The following is a 16851-nucleotide window of genomic DNA, read 5'->3' as shown; positions in this document are numbered from 1 at the left end:
CAGTCCGATGACGAGCTTCGCGCCAATTTAGAGCGGCGAGGTGTTCACTTCGTCCGGCGCGTACATCGTGGTCCAAGGGATAAGCAGGTTGCCACCGGTGCCTTCATCTTGGCCTTCGAGGGTGATACTTTACCTGAGAAGGTCAAGGTGATGGTCTATCGTTGTGACGTCAAGCCATATATCCCTCCCCCGATGCGGTGCTTTAAGTGCTGGAAGTTCGGGCATATGTCTTCCCGCTGTACTTCCGGCCTCACATGTCGAGATTGTGGACGCCCATCACATCCCGATACTCCATGTGCTCCGCCTCCCATCTGTGTAAACTGCGGAGAGCACCACTCACCTTGCTCGCCGGACTGCAGGATCTACCAGAAAGAGCGCAAAATAATGGAGTATAAGACCCTGGACCGCCTGACATACACTGAGGCCAGGCAGAAGTTCGAACGCCTCCATCCTGTTCGAATGCCTGCCTCTTACGCCGCGGCTACTACTGTTATGGCCCCTTTAGCTCTCCCTCAGACTGCCACCTCTCAGAGCCGGAATGCTACACCTGCCCCCTTGATGGTGGGGGGCACTTCACTCCCTGCTGCTCCTGCACTACCTGCCTCAGGAGCAGCAACCCCCCAACCATCGGGGACATCAGTCCCCACTTCTAAGCTGGGGAAGCCTCAAACTTCCCCTGCTCGAATAGCACGGAAAGGGTCCCTTGGGTCCCTTCCTTCCCAGGTTTCCGCCTCTGGGAAGGGTGACGTCAGCCAATGGAAGAAAAGCAGACCAGCGGCTGATCGCAGGGCTTCCCGCTCCTCCTCCGTCCCGGAGACTGACTCGCTGGAGCCCTCCCAGCCAATAAAACCCAAGGACCAGAGAGACAAGACGAAGAAGAAGACCTCTAAGGCCAAGGACCACGCGGTGGCATCCACCCCACTGCTCCCTACAGGCTCTGCGTCCGGGGATAAGGTGGAGATCCGGGCGTCCGCTGAGGACCTGGATCTCGCCGGACCCTCAGACGCCATGGAAGCAGATTGTACTGGTCCTCCATCGGTGGCAGCAGGTGACCCAGTGGCGTGATCTGCCTCCTCAGCCCCTTCACGCCTTTTTCGGACATGGACAAAGCAATACTCCAGTGGAACTGCAGCGCTTTTTTCCACCACCTTGCTGAGCTTCGCCAACTCATCAGCAGTCACCCTTTCCTCTGCATTGCCCTACAGGAAACTTGGTTTCCGGCAATGCGGACCCCTGCCCTACGTGGGTATCGGGGTTATTACAAGAACCGGGCAGCTTATGAGAGGGTATCTGGTGGAGTCTGCGTCTACATCCTTAACTCTGTCTACAGCGAATGTGTACCTCTTCACACACCTTTAGAGGCTGTCGCTGTAAGGATGTGGACGCCTCAGCCTATTACTGTCTGCAGTTTGTATCTTCCGCCAGATGGTGATGTCTCGCGTCATGTGTTGGCTGCATTGATAGCACAACTGCCTCCTCCTTTTGTGTTACTGGGCGACTTTAACGCCCATAACCCCCTGTGGGGTAGCGCCGCGATTACTGGCCGGGGTAGAGATGTCGAGACTCTTCTCTCGCAGCTTGACCTCTGCCTCTTAAACACGGGAGAGCCGACACATTTCAGCGTCGTCCATGGCACATTTTCGGCCATCGACCTTTCTATCTGCAGCCCCGGACTTTCACCATCCATCCACTGGAGTGTCCATGACGACTTATGTGGTAGTGACCATTTCCCCATCTTTCTGTCACTACCACAGCGTCACTCTTCTGAACGCCCCTCCAGATGGGCTCTGAATAAGGCTGATTGGGGCTTGTTCTCCTCTCTCGCTACTATCGCACCTCCTTCCCCTGACACCATTGATGCGGTGGTTCAGTCGGTCACCACCGGCATCGTTTCTGCGGCGGCATCTGCGATTCCCTGTTCATCCGGGTCCCCTCGGAGGAGGACTGTGCCTTGGTGGGCGCCCGAGATCGCAGAGGCGATTAGAGATCGCCGGCGGGCTCTTCAACGCCATAAGCGGCACCCGTCCTTGGAGAACCTCATCGTTTTTAAACAGCTCCGTGCCCGTGCCCGACGCCTTATTCGCCAACGGAAGCAGGAGTGCTGGGAACAGTATGTTTCCACCATTGGCGTCCGTACCTCTGCATCGCAGGTTTGGGCTAAGATTAGGCGACTCCATGGCTATCGGCCGCCTGTCTCTGTCCCTGGGCTTTCGCTGAATGGAGTGGTGTGTACTGACTCCGACACGATTGCGGACCGGTTAGCAGCGCATTTTGCTCAGTGTTCCGCATCTACGAATTACCCACTGGCCTTCCGCTCCCGGAAAGAGCGGTTGGAAAGTTGGAGGCTTTCCTTTCACACGCGCCACGCGGAGTCGTACAATGCTCCTTTCAGCGACTGGGAATTCCAGAGTGCCCTATCTGCTTGCCCTGATACGGCTCCTGGGCCAGACCGCATCCACAGCCAGATGCTGAAACACCTCTCTGTGAATTGCAAGCGACGCCTCCTAGATGTTTTCAACCGCATCTGGGTTGAGGGTGTGTTCCCGTCTCAATGGCGAGAAAGCATCGTCCTCCCCGTGTTGAAACCTGGCAAGAACCCGCTGGAGGTGGACAGCTACCGCCCCATAAGCCTCACCAACGTTCTTTGCAAGTTGCTAGAACGTATGGTGAGCCGGAGGTTGAGTTGGCTCCTCGAGTCTCGAGGCCTTCTGGCTCCGTCTCAGGGTGGGTTCCGCAAAGGCCGCTCTGCCGTCGATAATCTGGTCTCCCTAGAGTCTGCCATCCGTACAGCCTTTGCACGCCGCCAACATCTGTTTGCCGTCTTCTTCGACATGCGGAAGGCGTACGATACGACTTGGCGATATCACATCCTGGCCACACTTCATGGGTGGGGTCTTAGGGGCCCGCTCCCGATTTTTATTCAGAATTTTCTGTCGTCTCGTTCCTTCCGCGTGCAAGTTGCTGCGTCCCATAGTTCCTCCCGGGTCCAGGAGAACGGGGTCCCACAGGGGTCTGTCCTCAGTGTCTCCCTGTTTTTAATTGCGATCAATGGGCTCGCTGAGGCGGTGGGATCGTCCGTCGCAGCTTCGTTGTATGCAGACGATTTCTGCCTCTACTACAGCTCCGCTGGCATTGCAGTTGCTGAGCGCCAGCTGCAGGGCGCTATCCGCAAGGCGCAGTCGTGGGCTGTAGCGCACGGCTTCCAGTTTTCGGCCGCTAAGACCTGCGTTGTGCATTTCTGCCGGCGTCGCACGGTTCACCCTGAGCCACGCCTTTACCTTGACGGTGAACCTCTTGCTGTGGTAGAGACGCATCGGTTCTTGGGACTGGTATTTGATGCCCGGTTGACTTGGCTGCCTCATATTAGGCAGCTTAAACAAACATGCTGGCGGCATTTAAACGCTCTCCGTTGCCTTAGCCACACCGGATGGGGTGCCGATCGGTCCACCCTTCTCCGGCTGTATCAAACGCTGATCCAGTCCCGCCTTGATTATGGGTGTGTGGCTTACGGTTCGGCGTCGCCATCAGCGTTGCAATTGCTGGATCCCATCCATCACTGCGGGATCCGACTCGCCACAGGAGCATTTCGGACAAGCCCTGTTGACAGCTTACTTGTGGAGGCTGGTGTTCCTCCATTGCGGATCCGGCGCGACCGACTTCTGGCCGCTTATGCTGCCCACGTTTGTAGCTTGCCAGGGCATCCCAACTACCGTCTCCTGTTCCCGCACTCGATCGTCCATCTTCCAGACAGGCGGCCCCGGTCAGGGTGTACGATCGCGGTTCGCATCCGGGCTCTACTGTGTGGGATTGAGTTTTTTCCTCTCCCGCCTGTTTTCCGGGCCAATCTCCGTCTGCCCCCTTGGTGTGTGCGCCGACCATGCATTCGGCTGGATTTGGCACAGGGTCCGAAAGACTCGGTCCCTCCTCCGGCCCTCCGCCGCCGCTTTGTTGCTCTCCTTGCCGAGTTTCCCGGATCTGCCGTGACCTATACCGACGGTTCGATGGTCTCTGGTCGCACTGGTTACGCTCTTACTCTAGAGGATCATTGTGAGCAACGGTCGCTGGCACCCGGGAACAGTGTATACACTGCCGAGTTGGTTGCCATCTATCGCGCCCTAGAGTATATCCGCTCCCGCTCAGGTGAGTCCTTTGTCATCTGTAGTGACTCCCTGAGTGGTTTACGAGCTCTTGACCAGTGCTTTCCTCGTTCCCGTCTGGTGATGGCCATCCACGAGTCGCTCCATGCTCTTGCCCGTTGCGGCCGCTCCGTGGTCTTTGTTTGGACCCCAGGTCATGTCGGCATCCCGGGCAATGAGCGGGTTGACACGCTGGCTAAACAGGCAGTGAGTTCACCGGCTCTGGAACTCGGCCTTATGGAGTGTGATCTCCTGTCGCTTTTGCGCCAGAAAGTGCTTGGTGCCTGGGGTGACGAGTGGCGCACCCTGCCCACGCCCAACAAACTTCGGGCGGTGAAGGAGACGACCCGTGTGTGGCGCTCCTCCATGCAGGCCTCTCGGAAGGACTCTGTCGTCCTCTGCCGGCTGCGCGTTGGCCACACGTGGCTGACGCACGGCCATTTGTTGCGCCGGGAGGACCCACCGCTATGTCGCTGCGGGGCAGCTCTGACGGTGGTCCACATTTTGGTGGACTGCCCGCTTTTAACAGGACTCAGGCAGACGTTTGCGCTGCCTGATACCCTCCCTGCCCTTTTATGTGATGACGATGCTATGGCGGACCTCGTGTTGAGTTTTATTCGGGCAGGGGGTTTTTATCGTATGATTTGAGTGTTTGTCCTTTTATTTCCTGTATTGACTTGGGCCTTTGGCCTGTGGTTTTAAACTGTGGGTTTTAATGTCATTTGGTGGTTGGCTTTTCCTTATTTTCATGGTCGGCCAACCACCTTCACACTCGGTGCGATTTTAGTTCCGTTTGTCTGGTCTTTGTCTGCCTTTCTTGTATTGTGTCGTCCCTTCTCTCAGTTCTCCGTTTTTAACGACTGACAGTTTTTATTTCGTGTGATTTTATCGTGGAACAAGGGACCGATGACCTTAGCAGTCTGGTCCCTTCAATCCCACACCCAACCATGTCTTGCGATCTTATGCCTGAGATCTTGAGGTCTTCATGTAGGGTGTCAAGCCATTGCTGCCTTGGTCATCCTGCTGGCCGTTTCCCATTTACATGTAGGTTGAAACTAATCTTTGGCACTGTTGTCTTGTCTGCTCTAAGGATATACCCATACCAATGTAAGCGGCTTTCTCTCATTTGGTCTACTATTTGTGCAACACTATACAGCCTGCAAACTTCATTATTTATGACGTGGTCATGCAATGTTAATTCCAATGTCCACCTAAACATTTTCGTCTCTTTGCAATTTACAATAAATTACATAACACAAATCTATTATATATGGAGTTTGACCCCCCCCCCCCCCCCCCATGAACCATGGACCTTGCTGTTGGTGGGGAGGCTTGCGTGCCTCAGCGATACAGATGGCCGTACCGTAGGTGCAACCACAACGGAGGGATATCTGTTGAGAGGCCAGACAAACAGGTGGTTCCTGAAGAGGGGCAGCAGCCTTTTCAGTAGTTGCAGGGGCAACAGTCTGGATGATTGACTGATCTGGCCTTGCAACATTAACCAAAACGGCCTTGCTGTGCTGGTACTGCGAACGGCTGAAAGCAAGGGGAAACTACAGCCGTAATTTAAGCTACTACAAACAGCATAGTGAACGCATTATTGTGGCCAAGATAGATACAAAGCCCACACCTACTACAGTAGTACAAGTTTATATGCCAACTAGCTCTGCAGATGATGAAGAAATTGATGAAATGTATGATGAGATAAAAGAAATTATTCAGGTAGTGAAGGGAGATGAAAATTTAATAGTCATGGGTGACTTTAATTCGTCAGTAGGCAAAGGAAGAGAAGGAAACATAGTGGGTGAATATGGATTGGGGCTAAGAAATGAAAGAGGAAGCCATCTGGTAGAATTTTGCACAGAGCATAACTTAATCATAGCTAACACTTGGTTCAAGAATCATAAAAGAAGGTTGTATACATGGAAGAATCCTGGAGATACTAAAAGGTATCAGATAGATTATATAATGGTACGACAGAGATTTAGGAATCAGGTTTTAAATTGTAAGACATTTCCAGGGGCAGATGTGGACTCTGACCACAATCTATTGGTTATGACCTGTATATTAAAACTGAAGAAACTGCAAAAAGGTGGGAATTTAAGGACGTGGGATCTGGATAAGCTGAAAGAACCAGAGGTTGTACAGATTTTCAAGGAGAGCATAAGGGAGCAATTGACAGGAATGGGGGAAAGAAACACAGTAGAAGAAGAATGGGTAGCTATGAGGGATGAAGTAGTGAAGGCAGCAGAGGATAAAGTAGGTATAAAAACGAGGGCTGCTAGAAATCCTTGGGTAACAGAAGAAATATTGAATTTAATTGATGAAAGGAGAAAATATAAAAATGCAGTAAATGAAGCAGGCAAAAAGGAATACAAACTTCTCAAAAATGAGATCGACAGCAAGTGCAAAATGGCTAAACAGGGATGGCTAGAGGAGAAATGTTAAGGATGTAGAAGCTTATCTCAGTAGGGGTAAGATAGATATTGCCTACAGGAAAATTAAAGAGACCTTTGGAGAGAAGAGAACCACTTGTATGAATATCAAGAGCTCAGATGGTAACCCAGTTCTAAGCAAAGAAGGGAAGGCAGAAAGGTGGAAGGAGTATATAGAGGGTTTATACAAGGGTGATGTACTTGAGGACAATATTATGGAAATGGAAGAGGATGTAGATGAAGACGAAATGGGAGATAAGATACTGCGTGAAGAGTTTGACAGAGCACTGAAAGACCTTAGTCGAAACAAGGCCCCGGGAGTAGACAACATTCCGTTAGAACTACTGACCGCCTTGGAAGAGCCAGTCATGACAAAACTCTACCAGCTGGTGAGCAAGATGTATGAGACAGGCGAAATACCCTCAGACTTCAAGAAGAATATAATAATTCCAATCCCAAAGAAAGCAGGTGCTGACAGATGTGAAAATTACCGAACTATCAGTTTAATAAGTCACAGCTGCAAAATACTAATGCGAGTTCTTTACAGACGAATGGAGAAACTGGTAGATGCGGACCTCGGAGAGGATCAGTTTGGATTCCGTAGAAATGTTGGAACACGTGAGGCAATACTGACCTTACGACTTATCTTAGGAGAAAGATTAAGGAAAGACAAACCTACGTTTCTAACTAATTAATGGAAAATCTCATATAAAGATGTGAAACAATTACTAACAAAGAGATAGAGGGGCTGGCCAGTACTTACCTCAGCTCAGTACAGCCGATAGAAACACAAAAAACAACCGAAAATTTAAGTTCCTAGCTTTCGGAATAAATGTTCCTTCATCAGGGAGGAGAGAGGGGAAAGAAAGGGAAGAAAGGAAAGTGGATTTAGTTACTCACAACCCAGGTTATGAAGCAACAGGGAAAGGAAAACAGGGAAGGTAGCAAGGATGGAGGCATGGTTGTCTGAGGGAAGCCAAAGATATTCTACTGCAGGTACTGTGCCAGCTTCAAACCAAAGAGGATGCATACAGAAGTAAAGAGGTGTATAGTATAAAGATGTAGGATGGAAAGATGCATGAATGGCTAAAGAGGAAAGGGAAAGAGGAGAAGACTGAAAAGTAAATGGGAGTGAGGTTGTTTAACGTAGGTTCAGTCCAGGGGGATGGCGGGATGAAAGGATGTGCTGGAGTGCAAGTTCCCATCTCCGCAGTTCAGAGGGACTGGTGTTGGGTGGGAGAAGCCAAATGGCACATACAGTGTAGCAGGTTCCTAGGTCCCTAGAATTATGCTGGAGGGCATGCTCCGCTACTGGGTATTGGACATCTCCTAGGCGGACAGTTCGTCTGTGTCCGTTCATACGCTCAGCCAGTTTAGTTGTTGTCATACCAATGTAAAAGGCTGTGCAGTGCAGGCATGTCAGCTGATAAATGACATGTGTAGTCTCACACGTGGCCCTGCCTTGAATTGTGTATGTTTTCCTAGTAGCGGGGCTGGAGTAGGTGGTTGTGGGGGGATGCATGGGGCAGGTTTTGCAGCGGGGTCGGTTGCAGGGGTAGGAACCGCTGGGTAGAGAAGGTAGTCTGGGAATATTGCAGGTTTTAACAAGGATGTTACGGAGGTTAGGGGGACGACGAAAGGCAACTCTGGGTGGTGTGGGGAGAATTTTGTCAAGGGATGATCTCATTTCAGGGGTTGACTTGAGAAAGTCATATCCCTGGCAGAGTAATTTATTGATGTATTCGAGGCCAGGATAATATTGGGTGACAAGGGGGATGCTTCTGTGTGGTCTGAGGGTAGGAATATTGTTGTTGGACGGGGAGGAATGTATTGCTCGGGAGATCTGTTTGTGGACAAGGTCTGTAGGATAGTTGCGGGAGAGGAAAGCACTGGTCAGGTTATTGGTGTAATTGTTGAGGGATTCGTCACTGGAGCAGATACGTTTGCCACGAATACCTAGGCTGTAGGGAAGGGAGCGTTTGATGTGGAATGGATGGCAGCTATCAAAGTGAAGGTACTGTTGTTTGTTGGTGGGTTTGATATGGACAGAGGTGTGGATGTGAGCTTCAACAAGATGAAGGTCAACATCCAGGAAGGTGGCTTTGGTTTTGGAGAAGGACCAGGTGAAATTCAGATTCGAAAAGGAGTTGAGGTTATGGAGGAAATTAAGGAGTGTTTCTTCACCATGAGTCCAGACCACAAAGATGTCATCTATAAACCTATACCAGGCCAGGGGAAGCAGCTGTTGGGTCTTCAGGAAAGCCTCCTCCATGCGGCCCATGAAGAGGTTGGCATAGGATGGAGCCATCCTGGTTCCCATGGCAGTTCCCCTGATTTGTTTGTACGTCTGGCCTTCAAAAGTGAAGTAATTATGGGTGAGGATGAAGTTGGTAAGTGTGATAAGGAACGAGGTTTTTGGAAGATCTTCGGGTGGGCGTTGGGAGAGGTAGTGCTCAAGGGCAGAGAGACCATGGGTGTGTGGGATGTTTGTGTAAAGGGATGTAGCATCTATGGTCACAAGAAAAGTTTCAGGTGGGAGAGGAGTGGGAATGGATTTGAGGCGTTCTAGGAAGTGGTTTGTGTCCTTGATGTAGGATGGGAGTCTGCAGGTGATAGGTTGGAGGTGTTGGTCTACCAGAGCTGAGATACGTTCTGTTGGGGCTTTGAAGCCTGCTACAATGGGACGGCCAGGATGGTTCTCTTTGTGGATTTTGGGTAATAGGTAGAAGGTAGGGGTACGTGGCTCAGGTGGAGTGAGTAAGTCTATGGAAGCCATTGTGAGGCCTTGTGAGGGACCTTGGATTTTTAGGATTTTCTGCAGCTCAGTCTGAATGGAGGGAATGGGATCCTGGGTAACAGCTTTGTAGGTTGAGGTGTCGGAGAGTTGACGCAGTCCTTCTGCCACATACTCCACATGGTCAAGTACTACAGTTGTGGAGCCTTTATCCGCCGGAAGGATTACAATAGAGCGGTCTGTTTTCAGCTGCTTAATGGCACGGGATTCAGCTGGGGTGATGTTGGGGGTTGTCGGGATGTTCTTCAAGAAGGACTGGGAGGCAACACTGGATGTGAGGAATTCCTGAAATGTCTGCAAGGGATGGTTTTGGGGGAGGGGAGGAGGATCCCTTTGAGAAGGCGGTCGGAACTGTTCTAAACAAGGTTCAACACTGGGTCTAGTATTTGGGGGCTGTGTTTGGGTGGTGAAGTGATATTTCCAGTTGAGGTTCCGGGTGAAAGAGAGGAGATCTTTAACCAGGGCAGTGTGGTTGAATTTAGGTGTGGGGCTAAAGGTTAAGCCTTTTGATAGAACAGATGTCTCTTGAGGAGAGAGGGATCTGGATGAGAGGTTTAGAACTGAATTGGAGTTGGTGATATGTGGCATTTGACTGTGGTTATAGTTGAGATTTGGTCTGTGTGGGGTATGTGCTGGGATAGGGAGATTGAGTAGGGTGGCTAGGCTAGGTTTGTTGGCTATGAGGGGGGGTTTTGGCTATGAGGGTGAGACTACACATGTCATTTATCAGCTGACATGCCTGCACTGCACAGCCTTTTACATTGGTATGACAACAACTAAACTGGCTGAGCGTATGAACGGACACAGACGAACTGTCCGCCTAGGAGATGTCCAATACCCAGTAGCGGAGCATGCCCTCCAGCATAATTCTAGGGACCTAGGAACCTGCTACACTGTATGTGCCATTTGGCTTCTCCCACCCAACACCAGTCCCTCTGAACTGCGGAGATGGGAACTTGCACTCCAGCACATCCTTTCATCCCGCCATCCCCCTGGACTGAACCTACGTTAAACAACCTCACTCCCATTTACTTTTCAGTCTTCTCCTCTTTCCCTTTCCTCTTTAGCCATTCATGCATCTTTCCATCCTACATCTTTATACTATACACCTCTTTACTTCTGTATGCATTCTCTTTGGTTTGAAGCTGGCACAGTACCTGCAGTAGAATATCTTTGGCTTCCCTCAGACAACCATGCCTCCGTCCTTGCTACCTTCCCTGTTTTCCTTTCCCTGTTGCTTCATAACCTGGGTTGTGAGTAACTAAATCCACTTTCCCTTCTTCCCTTTCTTTCCCCTCTCTCCTCCCTGATGAAGGAACATTTATTCCGAAAGCTAGGAACTTAAATTTTCGGTTGTTTTTTGTGTTTCTATCGGCTGTACTGAGCTGAGGTAAGTACTGGCCAGCCCCTCTATCTCTTTGTTAGTAATTCTTTCAAACCTACGTCTCTAGCATTTGTAGACTTGGAGAAAGCTTTTGACAGTGTTGAGTGGAATACTCTCTTTCAGATTCTGAAGGTGGCAGGGGTAAAATACAGGGAGCAAAAGGCTATTTACAATTTGTACAGAATCCAGATGGCAGTTAATAGAGTCGAGGGGTATGAAAGGGAAGCAGTGGTTGGGAAGGAGTGAGACAGGGTTGTAGCCTCTCCCCAATGTTATTCAATCTGTATATTGAGCAAGCAGTAAAGGAAACAAAAGAAAAATTCGGAGTAGGTATTAAAATTCATGGAGAAGAATCAAACCTTTGAGGTTTGCCGTTGACATTGTAATTCTGTCAGAGACAGCAAAGGACCTGGAAGAGCAGTTGAACGGAATGGACAATGTCTTGAAAGGAGGATATAAGATGAACATCAACAAAAGCAAAATGAGGATAGTGGAATGTAGTCAAATTAAATCAGGTGATGCTGCGGGAATTAGATTAGGAAATGAGGCACTTAAAGTAGTAAAGGAGTTTTGCTATTTAGGAAGTAAAATAACTGATGATGGTCGAAGTAGAGAGGATATAAAATGTAGACTGGCAATGGCAAGGAAAGCGTTTCTGAAGAAGAGAAATTTGTTAACATCGAGTATAGATTTATGTATCAGGAAGTCGTTTCTGAAAGTATTTGTATGGAGTGTAGCCATGTATGGAAGTGAAACATGGACGATAACTAGTTTGGACAAGAAGAGAATAGAAGCTTTCGAAATGTGGTGCTACAGAAGAATGCTGAAGATAAGGTGGATAGATCACGTAACTAATGAGGAGGTATTGAATAGGATTGGGGAGAAGAGAAGTTTGTGGCACAACTTGACTAGAAGAAGGGATTGGTTGGTAGGACATGTTTTGAGGCATCAAGGGATCACAAATTTAGCATTGGAGGGCAGCGTGGGGGGTAAAAATCATAGAGGGAGACCAAGAGATGAATACACTAAGCAGATTCAGAAGGGTGTGGGTTGCAGTAGGTACTGGGAGAAGAAGGAGCTTGACAGTATAGATTAGCATGGAGAGCTGCATTAAACCAGTCTCAGGACTGAAGACCACAACAACAACAACAACAACAACAACTTGGAGTTTGACCTACTAAAAAGATTGTTATTTAATACACTATTGGAAAAAGTCATTATTCAATTGAAGAACTCATGCAGAATAGTTTGGCAATTTGAAAAGAAAAGAAACAGTAAATATTATGTATAGTGTAATAAATTGTTAATATATTGTATAAATTGTATTGGAAGCTGCAAAATGACCATAAGTGTTATATATGTTCTTGTTAAATTTTTCATGTCTAAAAATTCAAAAATCCCTTCTTAAATATGTTAATTATTATAACCTTATTTTTTAAAAGTAATTTGACATGTCTCCTGTACAAAAATGTTTGTTTCATAACTGTACGTTATGAGACAAATCAGCTACATTCTACACACATTTTACATTGTGTGATAACATTTTCATAATTTTATCCACATTTGTTTCTTTTACAGTGCAAGAGAGTGCTGATAACCTCACTGTTGATTGCACACACCCACACCTGTTTCTTCTTCCATCATGTTGTCAGACAAGTCCTCCCCCTCATAGAGGTTTTCAATGTACTCTTTCCATGTATCCACTATCTCCTCTGCATTTAACAATGGAATTCCTTCCAAAATCATTTCTTTTTCAATTTCTTCACATTTTTCATTCAGCTATTTTGCCTTAGCTTCCCTGCACTTCCTATTTATTTCATTCCTAAGTGACTTCCGAGCGAGGTGGTGCAGTGGTTAGCACACTGGACTCGCATTCGGGAGGACGACGGTTCAACCCCGTCTCCGGCCATCCTGATTTAGGTTTTCCGTGATTTCCCTCAATCGTTTCAGGCAAATGCCGGGATGGTTCCTTTGAAAAGGCATGGCCGATTTCCTTCCCAATCCTTCCCTAACCCGAACTTGCACTCCATCTCTAATGACCTCATTGTCAACGGGACGTTAAACACTAACCACCACCACCACCTAAGTGACTTGTTTCTTTATATTCCTGAATTTCCCTGCAAATTTTTGTACTTCTTCCTTTTATCAGTCAACTGAAGTATTTCTTCTGTTACCTATGATTTCTTTGCAGTTATCTTCTTTGTCCCTGTGTTTATCTTTCCAACTTCTGTGATTGTTCTTCAACTGAACTAGCTGTTGAGCTTTTCATTATCACAGTATCTATAGCTTCAAAGAACTTCAACCGTACTTCTTCATTCCTTAGTACTTCATATCTCACCTCTTTGTCTCTTAAACTTCAGCCTGATCTTCATCATTACTAAATTGTGATCTGAGTTTATATCTGCTCTTGAGTACATCCACCTCTGATTTCAGAATATGTGCCTGACCGTGATGTAACATTACGTGTCTAAATCGTTATACACATTTTAGTCACATTAATGTGACTACCACCAGTGTTCAACATCAATTTACAATAACCACTCACAGATGGCAGCAGTGGAGGGTATATAAAATGTCGGGGGACACGGTAAAGGCTGTTGTCGTTTCCTTAATGCAGAAAGAGGGTAATTTATATGATGTCCAAAAGGGTGCGATCATTGGCTGTCAGGCCTAGGGTGGTAGTGTTTCCAAAATGGCTAAGTTTGTAAACTGTCCGTTTGCTGCCGTGTTTAAAGTATACAGTGTGTGGCGAAATGACGCTACCCAAGACTGGCTCCTTGGCAACTGTGGTGCCCCGCAGGCCATAACAGTGGTGGACGATGCCTTTGGAGATGCGTATGGGCAACAGTTGAGAAATTGTCTGCCCAGATGAACCAAGAGGCTACCAACAGGGTCTCCTCAGTGACCGTTCAACAAATGTTGCTGCATATGAGCCTAAGCAGCAGGTGCCTGGTGCATGCACCCATGCTGAATGCTGTTAATCGACAACAAAGGCTGGAATTTGCAGCCAGTGCCACAAGTGCATATCTGCTGAATGGCTTTCCATATGATTCACACTGTATGCTCCTTTGGATGCATGGCCATTGGCATGTAGGGTGTGAAATGTCTAAAAGCAAACACAATCGTCAGAAGGGTCCTGGCCATAGGACCTTCCATGGGTGATCTCGTCACTATGGAAGGGACAGTGGATCAGTGCAAGTATGCATATATCTTGTGGATCATATCTGCGCCTAGGTGCTGTTTGTCTTTTCTTCTCAAAATGGCCTCTATCAGCAGAATAATGCGATATGTTACACAGCTTGTGTTGTATGTGCATGGTTTGGAGAGCACGAGGATGAAGTTTGCTGCACTCCCCTGACCACCAAACTCCCCAAATTTAAACCCAATTGAGAATCTGCGGGATCAGTTCGACTGGGCTGCTTGCACCAAGGATCCTCAACTGAGAAACCTAGTGCAGCTGGCCATGGCACTGGAGACTGGATGGCTTCCCATACCTGTCTGTATCTTCTACAACCTCACTGACACCCTTCCTGCGTGTTTTGCAGTGGTCCGCATTGCAAAAGTTGGTTAGACAACAAAGGCATGTAAAAGATACACTGTACTGTAAGGAAGGGCAAACCTACGTTTCTAGCATTTGTAGACTTAGAGAAAGCTTTTGACAATGTTGACTGAACACTCTCTTTCAAATTCTGAAGGTGGCAGGGGTAAAATACAGGGAGCGAAAGGCTATTTACAATTTGTACCGAAACCAAATGGCAGTTATAAGAGTCGAGGGACATGAAAGGGAAGCAGTGGTTGGGAAGGGAGTGAGACAGGGCTGTACTCTATCCCCGATGTTATTCAATCTGTATATTGAACAAGCAGTAAAGGAAACAAAAGAAAAATTTGGAGTAGGTATTAAAGTCCATGGAGAAGAAATAAAAACTTTTAGGTTCGCCGATGACATTGTAATTCTGTCAGAGACGGCAAACGACTTGGGAGAGCAGCTGAACGGAATGGACAGTGTCTTGAAAGGAGGATATAAGATGAACATCAACAAAAGCAAAACGAGGATAATGGAATGTAGTCGAATAAATTCGGGTGATGCTGAGGGAATTAGATTAGGAAGTGAGACACTAAGTAGTAAAGGTGTTTTGCTATTTGGGGAGCAAAATAACTGATGATGGTCGAAGTAGAGAGGATATAAAATGTAGACTGGCAATGGCAAGGAAAGCGTTTCTGAAGAAGAGAAGTTTGTTAACATCGAGTATAGATTTAAGTGTCAGGAAGTCATTTCTGAAAGTATTTGTATGGAGTGTAGCCATGTATGGAAGTGAATCATGGACGTTAAATAGTTTGGACAAGAAGAGAATAGAAGCTTTCGAAATGTGGTACTACAGAAGAATGCTGAAGATTAGATGGGTAGATCACATAACTAATGAGGAAGTATTGAATAGGATTGGGGAGAAGAGAAGTTTGTGGCACAACTTGACCAGAAGAAGGGATCGGTTGGTAGGACATGTTCTGAGGCATCAAGTGATCACCAATTTAGTATTGGAGGGCAGCGTGGAGGGTAAAAATTGTAGAGGGAGACCAAGAGATGACTACACTAAGCAGATTCAGAAGGATGTAGGTTGCAGTAGGTACTGGGAGATGAAGCAGCTTGCACAGGATAGAGTAGCATGGAGAGCTGCATCAAACCAGTTTCAGGACTGAAGATCACAACAACAACAACGGTTCTAATTATTCAGATTACAATTTGATGACAGCAAGTCTGTATCTTAGTCCAAATACCATGATAGTCATGATAGTGTTCCACCTAGCCATTGCATCTGCTACATACAACTTATCGATTGGGTTATTTGATCAAATTAACAAGTACAGATCTTCTTTCCTCATGTTGTCTTTGCAGTGGATACCTCTGCTTACCAGCTGCTTAACTACCTTCAGGTTAGTGTAATATTGTAGCAGTGGTTTGCAAATTTTTCTGATTTGGTATGGAGCTTTTTGTCTGGTTACTAGGGTGTTACTCAATTTTTAAAATAGGCAGCTCGAGCATTACTCATGAAGTTTTTGGCCATCATTTCAAAAAAATAAAATAATGTAAGTTTTTGTTTGTTTGCATGAACCCATCTGCAGTCCTGGTAGACAGTGATATCTCTGTACTGTAGCACCATAGCATGCAACTAGATGAGTCGAAACAAAATAGCCCAACCCATCTCCACCTTATCAGTGGGCTGTGCATTTGGTTTGACTCTTGTAATTGTGTGCTACAGAACTGTGATGCGAGGGTTTCTCTGTACGAGGACTTCAGACATGTTCCTGCAAACAAACAAATAAAAACTTAATTACATTTTATTTTCTATTTTTTGAGGTGATTAAAATGCTGTGTGTATCCCTTGTATTTATCTACCCATAATAATCCCCCTGAATAGAGCTGAGGTACCCTGACAAATTGCTTTTTTGACCTGACATTTGCCAATTATGAGACATAAATAAATGCTTCCAGACATGATACGTCATCTCCATCTTGTAACCAGTAATTGCCACAGGTTTCCAGGTGTGCTGCCTGTCCAGGTCTCTCCAAATAAATGATTTCAATGTCGGTTTCCCTGTTCAGTTTCATCTGCAGAATGAAATGAAACCATAATGGCAGGATATCTGAAGCTTGTTCTGACCATTTTCTGTATAGATAACAAACAGAACAATAATTTACAAAAAGAAATAAATCTTCTACTTTATCTTGAAGAACTGCCCTAAGATTCTGCATACTGTGCACAGTCTTCTGAATTGCATTGAACTATTCAAATGTATTCTTTGCAACTGAATCACCAGAACAAATGCTGGAAAGCTGTTTCCTCCTTGTTGTGCATTGAACTTTTTATGTATAAGGAACAACTTGGTGTGAGTTGTTGGCCAACCAGAGTGACCGAGAGGTTCTAGGCGCTACAGTCTGGAGCCGCGCGACTGCTACGGCCGCAGGTTTGAATCCTGCCTCAGGCATGGATGTGTGTGATGTCCTTAGGTTAGTTAGGTTTAAGTAGTTCTAAGTTCTAGGGGACTGATGACCTCGGCAGTTAAGTCCCATAGTGCTCAGAGCCATTTTGTGAGTTGTTAGCGAAG

The 16851-nt window shown here is 47.1% G+C and overlaps 1 protein-coding gene across 3 annotated transcripts in view; it reads left to right on the top strand.

Annotated features, from left to right (window-relative positions):
• Nucleotides 1-16851, top strand: part of LOC126334537 (DNA repair protein XRCC3-like) — an 86587-nt gene that overhangs the window by 29472 nt on the left and 40264 nt on the right. The window lies entirely within an intron of this gene.

This window comes from Schistocerca gregaria, chromosome 2, assembly GCF_023897955.1.
Source record: "Schistocerca gregaria isolate iqSchGreg1 chromosome 2, iqSchGreg1.2, whole genome shotgun sequence".
NCBI classification, from domain to species: Eukaryota; Metazoa; Arthropoda; class Insecta; order Orthoptera; family Acrididae; genus Schistocerca; species Schistocerca gregaria.
The sequence above is the reverse complement of the archived record's forward strand: the minus strand, read 5'-3'. Positions and strand labels throughout refer to the sequence as shown.